Below are 11016 nucleotides of genomic sequence, written 5' to 3' on the forward strand. Positions count from 1 at the left end.
CGGAGGCTTCAGCTCTCAGGCTGCCAAATCAAAGTCAGTTTATCAGTGAGCACCCGCCAGACCGCTGCTCTGGCGGCAGCCTGTGTGCCCGACCAGCGCAGCTTCCCTTTTGAAATGCTCTTTTCTAAGAACTGAGAATAAGCAACCTAGGCTGTGACTTCACTTTTCTCGGAACTGCTTTACATTATATATTTTTTAAAAATGTGAAACCATCACTTAGCTGGTTTTGGATTGCCTGAGTTCCCTAATTCTTTCTGTTGCATGTTCTTGTAAAGCTGAAGTGTTACCGCAAAATTCTGCAGGAGGGGGAAAGAATGGCCATGTGAAGTAGGGGTGTGTCTTGTGTTTTAGCTGGCTTGTGTATGATTTAATGATTAAGGAGAAAAAGAAACTAGAAGAGATGCCATGGAAAGTCAAGGATCACCGCTGGCTGGCTGGCTGGCTGGCTGGCTGGCTGGCTAGAGTTGATGCTGGGCACTTGGGCCATACTTCCTGATCAGCTAGTTGCCTCTTACAAGGATAAGAGGGAACCTGGGTGTAGTGGCACACACCTGTAACCCTGATATTCTGAAGTGAAGGCCACTGTGGGCTATAACACAAGTTCCAGGCCCTTTAGGGTGAAATGCTTGCTTGGCGTGGATGAAGCCGTGGCTTTGATTCCCAGCACTCTAAAAAGCCAGGTGGTGTTGTGCTTGTCTCTAATCCTAGCACTAAAGAGGTAGAGGGTCACAAATTCAAGGTCACCATGGGCTACATAGCAAATTCAAGGCCAGTCTGGGCTATGTGAGAAACAAAACAGGATGGCGGAGAAAGAGTAGATGCATCTTTAGCCACAGTGACCTGTATCAAGCAGATAATAGCTTTGAGCCTGTGATTAAGGACATCATCCTGGGGTTCCTACCTTCTTGGGATTAGGGGACTGAAGCACTGTCACACTTTGGGGACTGGTCCTGGTCCTGTTTCTTGCCCGACCTTGGGTTTGAAGGCCAGCCTTTGAGGTGGAGGCAACCCTTCTTTCAAAGGGTTTTTGGGAACTGGATTTAGCCATTCCCTCCTTCTGAGTGCTGAGGTCTGGAAGTTTTAAACTCCTACCTTGGTATCTCTGTGCCCCAGGGACTCACATAACGCATAGGTCCTCAGTAAGTGCTGGCTAACTTTCAGATTGGAGGTCGAAGACACACAAGCAAAGACAGTGCTCGTGAACCTTGGTGTTTGAGGGTTTTAAAAAACGTTTGTGTCCTCATTTATTTGCTTGCTCATTTATTTTGTTTGTATGTATATATGTGCACATTGCTGTGGAGATCAGAAGATAAATTGTAGGGGTTGATTTTTGATTCCTACCAAGTGGGATGTGGGTTCAAACTTGGGTCATTGGGCTTGGTGAAGCACCTGTACCCTCAGAGCCCTCTTGCTGTCCTGAGTTTGAGTTGTTTTGTTATTATTGTGTTTTGTTTTTGTTTGTTTGTATTTTGTAATTTTTAAGATTTGTGTGTGTGCCCACATGTATCCAAGACAGTGTGTGGAGGAAGGGGCTCAGTGGTTAAAGCTTTGCTCAATCCTTAGGACCCACAGTGGAGAGAGTGGACTGCCATGAAGAACAAACCCGGAGATGAAGCCCTGTGTCCCAGCTCATCTCGTCAACAGGCCACAGGGTCAAATCATGAGCTAGTAAGTGCCTGGTATTATTAGGGACACTTTTCTTGAGAGCTAGCACCTCAGGACTGGTCTAGAGTGGATTATAGCGCCCCCTGCTGGTGGTTGGGATGAGAGCCAGAGACCAGAACAAAAAGCCACAAAATGAAGCAAAGGAACAAAAAATTTCACAGCATCCACCCTGGAGTTTTGCCCATTGTGACCAGATTGGGGTGGGGTGGAGTGGGAGTGGTCTGGCCACCAGATGGGTTCTGATGGGCTTGACATTCGATTCTAGCATCTTTTATTAAGTGGGTCACCTTGAATAAGTCACTTGATTTCTCTGAGACTTATTTATCTACTTAGGCTTCCTGGGACAGGGTCATTATGTAGAAGCTGACCTGCAACTTCCGATGTAGCCTGCAAGGATTGTGCTGCCTATACCTCTCAACTGTACCACCATGCCCAACTCATACTACTTTCCTTAGCTATTATTGTTGTTGTTGAGACATGGTCTCACCATGTAGCTCTGGATGGTCTAGAACTCACAGAGATCTGCCTCTGGAGCAATGGGATTAAAGGTGTGCACCACTGTGTCTAGTTCTAAGCAATTAAAAGTATTTAGCACTTGGAGCTGAGCTACATCCACAGCCTCTCCATACCGTTTGTTTTCAGACAAGGTCTCACTAACTTTCTCAAGCAGCTGAGTACCTGCAACTAAAGGTCTGAGCAACTAGGCCTATCCCTTTATAAGCAATTTTAAAGTATTATTATTATTATTATCATTGTTATGGGCTGGAGATGGCCAAGAGGTTAAAATTTGCTTGCTGGACAAGCCTGTTGATGTGAGCTCATTTCAAGCAACCCACAGAATGGTGGAAGAACCCGCTCCTGAAAGTTGCTCCCTGGCCTCTGTACAAGTACAGTGGCCTGTGTGTGCCCCCATGTACACATACAATGCTAAATAAATACAAATTAAATCTAATAAACTTAGCAATGTTATGATGTGCTGGGGATGCTGCCTCTGAACCATGTCTCCAGCCCTTTGGGCTTCTGATCTCTGTAGAGAAGAATGATGGGGTCGGAAAGGGTAAATGACTCCTTTAGTAGGCTGTTCTCAGAATCCAAGCAGTCCCATGGGGTTCCTACATAAGATGTTCGCTTCATTGGCCTTTGTCACCAAGCACTAGTACCTGCTGGGCTCCAGGTCTGGAAACAATGAAAGGAAGAGCCCTGTTGCTTCCTGCACAACTTATCTCTCCTGTGTATGTGCTGGCTCAGGTCCATTTTGAAAAGAAGATGGCAGCCACAGGTTCTGGTTAGGATGCTATTACAGGAAAAGGGGCATCTGTCTGCCCTCTGGCCCCACAGATGAAGTACAATTGCCTCCTCCCACTTCAGTATCAACCCACCTCCCCAAAGGTCATCTAGCTTAGCTGAGGATGCAGGGGTGCGTGGTGTGATCTAGCTTAGCTGAGGATGCAGGGGTGCAGAATTACAAATACCTGCAACCTCCCTTCTGGCCAAATAGGGTGAGGGAAGGAGGGGCTTTGAACTTGTATTTGATTACATTTCCTTCGTTCCTTAGTGCCTATGTACATAGAGAGGAACTTGAGAAGTGGAACAGGAGGATCAGATGTTTCAGGTCATTCTGGGCCACATTGTAAGTTAGCATCCAGCCTGGAATATATGAGACCTATCTCAAAAGGGAAAAGAAAAATATTAAGGAATAGTGGAGTTGGTAGCTGCTGTTTGGGTAGAATGTTCGGTTTTACCAGATGATCTGAAATGTCTTGAGCTGTGTAGGGCAATGGTCTCATGGAGTTGATGATACTTGAGTGTGGCTGTGTCTTTTGGGGTTTCCAGACACAGGGGAGAAGAATGTACACTTTCATAGTAGGAAACCTGACAGACAAGATATCCAGCTTTACCATCACATGTCAGGGTGACCACAGCTAAGACACCTGGGTAAGATGCCAGAGGCCCCAGGGAGTGTAGGACCTAGAATCTTTTCATTCCAGAGCCAGTTCCCTTTGCTCACACTGCTCCAGTAGAGCAGGGACAATGTCCTATAGGGTCCTCAGGAGTCTGCGCTGGCCCTATCACACTGGAAAGATGTGTAAGGACACTGCATCTTCCATTGACACTTGAGACCAGTGGTTAGGGACTCTAATAGTGCATGGACACTGTCATGAGCATAGTGACTGAAAACAACAGAGGTGCCATCTCTGTTCCCATGAACCAAGGGTTTCTCAGCATGGCTGGGTTCTCTGCTCAACCTCACTGCATGAAGTGGAGGTGTCAGCTTTCTGAGCAGGCACCTTGGGGGGACCCAGGGGAGGTTTCATCCAGTTTGTTAGGACCCGTTTCCTTGTTATTTGTAAACTAAGGGTTCCTCAGAGCCTTCCTCTGTCTTCATAGCTCATCTTCCTGTGTCTGAGTTTCCCATCTTCCTCTCTAGGCCCAGGGTTAAAGTGTTGTGGGACTTAAATTACACCAGCAAAATTCTTTTCACTGGCTTTTGGATACCAGGAAAAAAGTGAGTCTTTCTTAAGTGGGGGTCTTGTGTGAAAGTGGTGTTAAGAACCTGCCTTCATTGGACCTGCAAGCAGGGCGTCAGCGTAAGTGGTTAATGTGGGTCTTTCACGATTGGGCTCCTCCACCACTCAGCAGACTGTGAGCTTATCTTCAAAGTGAACATGCCTTAGCTTGTTAAATTCACTGGTGTCATAGAGGAGAGAAGAGTTTTTCCACATTCTTTAACTTGTGTGGGTGGCAGTGTGGCCCTTTAAGGCCTGTGAGCTTCATGACTCCTTCAGAATCTTGGCCTTTTTATCTGGCAGGCTGTCCCAGACTTGGCACAGGGAAGAAATGTCAACAAGGAAAGGACTTTTCACCAAAGTGAGTGTGTAATAAAACACACATCCAATTCAAACATCAGTGCTGTTGCACTTGTGGATGAGGTCTGACTGAGGTGGGCTGAAGACTGAAGCTAGATTGATTCCCTGCTTCCTCCCTTCTCCAGGGTTAGTAAGAGAGGAGACATTTGCCTTTAGCTTTCTGATGGGAGGACTCTGATGGGAGCACTTTGTACCATTCATTCCATACTCTTGGACTTTTCATACGGATGCACATGGAAACCTTATGAAATTATTTGTGGAGAAAGAAAGAATGAGAGGAATTTTGGGTAATGGCAAAGTGGCCATCTAGATCTGCAAAGGTTCCAGCATGGGTGGTTTTATACTAATTGGAAAAATATGTTTCTTCCAAGTTGACTTAATCTTTTCTGCAGTGCCTTGAGCTTGCAGGGCCGTATGGACATAACTGCTCCTGGGTGGTCACCTCAGCAATAGAAGGGGCAAAGAGCTTACTCTTGCCAGCATGTGACAGTCTTTTAGATGTCTCCAGGTCCATCTGGGACCATGCCAATGGTCTCCCTGACTAGGGCAGGAGATGAGTGTTGGGGCTAGCAGAGTGAGAGGCCAAGTTCTGACTTGGGTGTCTTTGGAGCCCAGACAGGAAAGGGAAACCAGCTGTGCTAGAGGGCTGAAGACTCTTCAACTTCAGCTTTAAGCTCAGTGCCCAGAGCCTGTCATTCTTTGGCATTTTATTTTATTTTATTTTGAGACAGGGTTTCTCTTTGCAGCCCTGCCTATACTGAAACTTGCTGTGTAGATCAGGCTGGCCTCAATCTAAGAGAACCACCGCCTGCCTCTGCCATCAGAGTGCTGGGATTAAAGACATATGCTACCACACCTACCTTAGCAGTTATTTCCAAAGGCACCTCAGTTGACTGTCCTTTTCTCCTTTGGGGTTCTCTGATGGTGCAGATTCCTGGGGACAGACAGTTGGCTAACCCACTATTGCACCCCCAGGTCCTCTGGCCCAGCCCCTAGATACACAAAGACTTGGGTTTCAGTTCTCTTGGCTGCTGGGTTGTTGTTGTATATGAGTTTGGATTAATGGTGCCCTGCACCTCCTGTGTCAGGATAAAATACAGGACAAGGAATTTGCCCATGGACAAAAGACAACCCCGCTATTAGAGTCCTATGCTTTTGTGGTCCCCTACCCCTTCTTTCTTGAAATTCCAGAAGAGACTTGGCAGGGAAGGAAGGTCATTTTGGATCCCTGAGCATGGTGTTTGGGAATGGCCCTCCCCTTTGCTTGCTCTGAGTTTGAGCCACAAGACTACTGACATGTCAGCCCCTGCTATGTGTGTCTGGGTTAGTTACTTTTCTTGTTGCTGTGACAGCCTGATAAAACCAAGTGAGGGCTCATGGTCTGAGAGAACAGTCAGTGTGGTAGACAAGTCATGGAGGCAGCTGACCACATGGCTCCCACAGGCCAGCAACAGATGAGTGCGGGTGCTTGGTTTCCTTTTCCCTTTTTTACTCAGTCCAGGACCCCAGCAAATGGGATGGTGTCACAACATTTAGGATGCACACGCTGTGTGTAACCAGCTCCACTCCATCTCTGGCTATTCCTTCTGTTAACAATGCATACCAACCAGATAAGAGGTCTGCAGAGGACCTGGTCTCCAGGTTGCTTAAGGTTGCATTGGGAAGTGGCCCTCAAACAGTTCTTCCTGTTTGGGAGAAGTTAGGGAAAGTCTCTCCGTTCTTGCCATCTTAAAGAATTCCGTCAGAGAGCAGTCTAAGGAGTTTCTTTAGCCAAGTGCTCCAGAGAGACTGGAGTGGGCTGCTCCACAGTAGGGGGCAGCACAGTGGGCTCTGTGTTGTGACTGGATTAGAAAGGTGTTCATGAATATTTATTAAGTGGGTGGCATATTCATGAGGTAAAGTAACTCTTTTCCCAAATCATGGTGGACTGAATCACCAGTTTTGAGTATCTTCCCATGATCCTTTAAGAAAACCCACAAGGAGGGTCAAAACCTCAGTGTAAATGACACTGTAAAGATGCCACGGTCACTGAGGCTGCAGACTGTTGACTAGAGCATGCGTGTGGGTGAATGTCCCAGCACCTTAATTTCTGATGTGGTGGGGATAACTGGTCTGCAGCCCCAAGATGTTTAACCACAAAGGGGCATTCTGACCACTGGCAGACTCAGCTACCAAGGTTCAGCTGTGGTTTTCTTGGTTAACTTGTACCCAGGTCCTCTTGGAAGACTTCTCCAGGTCCATGATTGGCCTCATTGATGTCTGTTGTAAGTCATCCCATTATTCTTAAAAAGAGGCTTTATTGTGAACGCTGAGCCTGCCTGGGTTTTTACAGGAACAGGTTTATGCTGCCTGTGGGACCATCTGCCTAACCGATGGGCTCCATAGCTGGCCAAGCCTGTGTTTTATGTAAACACTGAATGGCCCCAGGTGCCTGAGAACCTGGGATGAGTGTTCCAAAACAGGAATGGCAACTTAATGTACAGGCCCCACAAAACTGCTGCCTTGGACTTAAGGTTCAAGTTAGGAGTGGTGGCACACACCCAAAATCCAGTATTGGAGAGATGGAGACAGAAGTCCAGGCGTTCAAGACCAGCCTGTCTCAAAAAGGAAAAAGAATGCAGCCCTATCACTGTTGTCCCTGCCCAGTGACCTTACTACCAAGGTGCAGAGGAATAAGCCAAACCAGAGCAGAAGGGTCACATTTGACCTTTGAAGCCCAGGCATTCCCACAGCACCCTGGTGTGGACCTTAACTTTTCTCTTTAAAGAGACATCTCCAGGGGTGGGAAGGTGGCTCTATCAGGGAAGAGCTTGTGAAGCAAGCATGAGGGCAAGTTTGAGTGTGGCAGAGCATATGTGACCCTGTCCCTGGAGAGGCAGAGGCAGGAAGATTCCTGGTACTTTCTGTCCAGTCTCGATGAGTTTGAGGCTCAGTGAGAGACTCTGTCTCAGAACAAGGTGGGGGGTGGGGGCTACTTATCTGTACCAATAGATACATTATAAAGCATTCACACTCAAGGCTCAGAGAACATTGTGGAAGAAGGGGCAGAAAGATTTTTAAGAGCCAAAAGACCAGGGGGTTTGCTGTGAGACTGTTTCCTAGCAAAGTCTAACTAACATGATTGACAAAACAGGTGCTGAACACAGACAGCAACAACAGACACTCCAAAGTGGATGGGGTGTGGTGGGTCCAAGCACAAGGCCTTAACTCTACACAAGAGCTACAAGCAGCCAAGGAATGCTGAGAACAGGAGAAACAGTCTTCTCCAGGGAGAGCATGCCAATTGATTACCCAGTACTAAATGGTTGCCCGAAAACATACATACAGCTGACATTGTACAGACAGAGAAGGTTGTATTTAAGAATGTATGTGTATATGCATATATGCATGTAACCACAATTTAAAAAGAGGGCCATGAATTTAGAAGAGCAAGAAGGAGATATGGGAAGGAGGAAAGGGAAGGGAAAAATGGTCTCAAAAATAAAAGAAAATGGAGAAAATTTACTGATTTATATTAAGGATGTCTAGTGTGTAAAAAAAAAAATCCAAATCTTTGAGTTTTTAGGGCATGTGGCTGAATGATATTTCTTTGTAGTGAGAGGTCCATGTGACTATGTCCAAAGCATTATAAGTAAAAATGAAATGTGTGATATCCTAAAAATTGGAGAGCAATAGAGGGAGACGCCTGCTTTAATTTATTTTCTTTTGCTGGTATAAACCCCATGACCAACAGCAGAAGAATGGGTTTGTTTCACCTTGCAGCATACAGCACATCACAAAGGAAAGTCAGGACAGGAATTCAAGACCAGGAAGGATCTGGAGGCAGCTGCTAAAGCAGAGGCCATGGAGGGGAGCGCCTTACTGGCTGCTCATCATGGATTTCTCCAGGCTGGATCCTCCCACATCAGTCATCAATCAAGAAAATACACCACAGTCTTACCGATAGACCAGTTTGGTGGGGACATTTCCTTAACTGAAGTTCCTTCTTCCCAAATGACTCTAGCTTATGTAAATCTGACATAAAACTAGCCAGTACAACACCCAGCACACACACACACACACACACACACACACACACACACAGGATTCCCAGATACTCTATACTGGAATGACAATTATATCCAAAGAGACAAATATTAGGGGTTGCTAGGGAAACAACAGTTTGCATTGTTAGTTGTAAATGAATTACTGGTGAAATGAATAGGAGTTCATTCTTCCAGGTGGCAGGCAGGAAGGGACACTTGTTCCTGGGTAAAGTGAGGCATGGAACAGAGGAGCACACAGAATAGGACTCCCTCTTTCTTCACTGCGAACCTACACCCCTACTTCTTGAGACAGAGTCTTGTGTGCCCAGGTTGGCCTCAGACTCACCAGGTAGCTTCTAGTCTTCCACTTCCTGAGTGTTGGGATTACCAGTATATGTCACCTAGAGTAGTTCATGTGTTGCTTGGGATAAATCTAGGTCTTAGTGTGTGGCCCAGCCCTGTCACCAGGCAGACTGAGGCCTCTGATCTGATTGAGTGGGAGCAGACAGGCTCTGCATGGGGAAGGGATAAAAGATGTCTCCAGGAACTGAAAGTTAGGACGTTGATGGCAGAGCCATGTCCTCATCCTGACTCCATCTCCATGGGGCTCTTTAAAAATTGAGGTTATAGGCCAGTTGTGGACACACATCTGCAATCTCTGAACTAGGGAGGTTGAGGCAGGATTGCCACAAATTTGAGGTCAGTCTGGGCTGTATGGGAAAAATCTGTCTCAAAAACCTGACCTCCAATTCATGTGCCTTAAATCACAACACTGTGAAGCATACAGCTCACAGGTTTCCATGTGTGCACAGGCTGGGCTGTCACAGGCTTGGCGGTGGCCACCACTGGATAACTGAAGTTCCTTTACACTGTCAAAAGGAACTCTGCCTGTTTTCTGCCATCCCAAACCTCCCATCCCCCATCTCTGTTACAGTGACTCTGCTAACCCTCTGCATTTCTGTCCTCTACATGGAACCAGATTAGGTAGTCTCCTGGGTCTGCCTGCTTCCCTGAGCACAGTGGAAACATTGCGTTTTTGATGATTCAAGCTGAACATGGATCAGTACTAGGCTCTTCCTGGTGGCTGAATTATAGTCCACTGTGTGAGTGGACTAAGTGGGCATCTGCTTGTTGCAGAGTTTTGGTAAATGAGAATTGTTGACTCCCTAAGAGGTAGGAGTTCCTCAGGTAGGCCTGGGTTTAGGAAAGAACAAAGTCAGATGTTAGGAAAAAACCAAGAATTTGATAAGTCTCAATAAATAGATGGATGGGTGGATGGATGGATGGATGGATGGATGGATGGATGGATGGATGGATGGATGGATGGATGGATGGAGAAAAGTCAGTAGCTCATGTACAGCATGCAGGGAGGTGGGGAATATTTGGGGGAATTTTATTTTTTCCTTTGTGTGTGTGTCCACATTTGTGTGTATGACTGGGGACACCTGTATTGCCATAGTGCATGCATAGGGCTCAGAAGACAACCTCAGGTGTCAGTCACCTTGTGCTGTTTGTACTCACCAGGCTGTTTGGCTCAAGAGCCTCTGGGGATTCTCCTAACTGTTCCTGTCCACACCGCTAAGAACTCTCGGCCCAGCTTTCCCGGGTCCTGGGGGTTTGAATCTAGACCCTCACACCAGGGTGCATGCATTACTCACTGGGCCTTCTCTGTAGCCCCTCCATCTTTGGAATTCTGTTGGCAGCTTGTCTAGCTTATGCTCCTCTTGTGGACTTTGCAGGATGTTGTTCTCTGTTTTTCTTTCTCATACTTCACTTAGCTGCCTTCCCTTGTATTAGTGGAGTTTTTTCTTGTTTTGTTTTTCGTTTTTCTGAAGCAGGGGTCTCACATTGCAGCCCTGGTTGGCCTGGAGCTTGCTGTGTAATGGGGCTGGCCTTGAACTAACAGCAATCCACCTGCTTCTGTCTCCCAAGTGCCATCATGCCTGACTAATAGAATCATTTTGAACATTTTCTTCTGTCTCTTATTTTGGCAATTTATTTATTTGAGACAAGGTCTCAGATACTCACTAGCCACAGACTTGGAAAGTATCAGAGGAAGGCTGTCATCTTCCTGCCTCCACTCCAATTTCTATTGGCTTTTATCTTCTAGTTAAGTAGTCAGCCTGTGGGTTGTGACTCTTTTAGGAGTCAAATGACCCTTTCACAGGGGTCGTATATCAGATATCCTGCATATCAGATATTTACATTAATATTCATAACAGTAACAAAATTACAGTTTTGAAGTAGCAATGAAAAAAATTGTAGTGGCTGGAGATATGGCTCAGTGGTTAAGAGCACTGACTGCTCTTCCAGAGGATCCAGGTTCAATACCAAGCACCTTCATAGCAGCTCACAAAATGTCTGCAACTCCAGTTCCAGGGAATTTGACACCCTCACACAGAGAGGCAAAACACCAATGCATATAATATACAAATAAATAAAAGACCCTTAAAAATAAT

This window comes from Phodopus roborovskii, unplaced genomic scaffold (genome assembly GCF_943737965.1).
Source record: "Phodopus roborovskii unplaced genomic scaffold, PHOROB, whole genome shotgun sequence".
Taxonomy (NCBI): domain Eukaryota; kingdom Metazoa; phylum Chordata; class Mammalia; order Rodentia; family Cricetidae; genus Phodopus; species Phodopus roborovskii.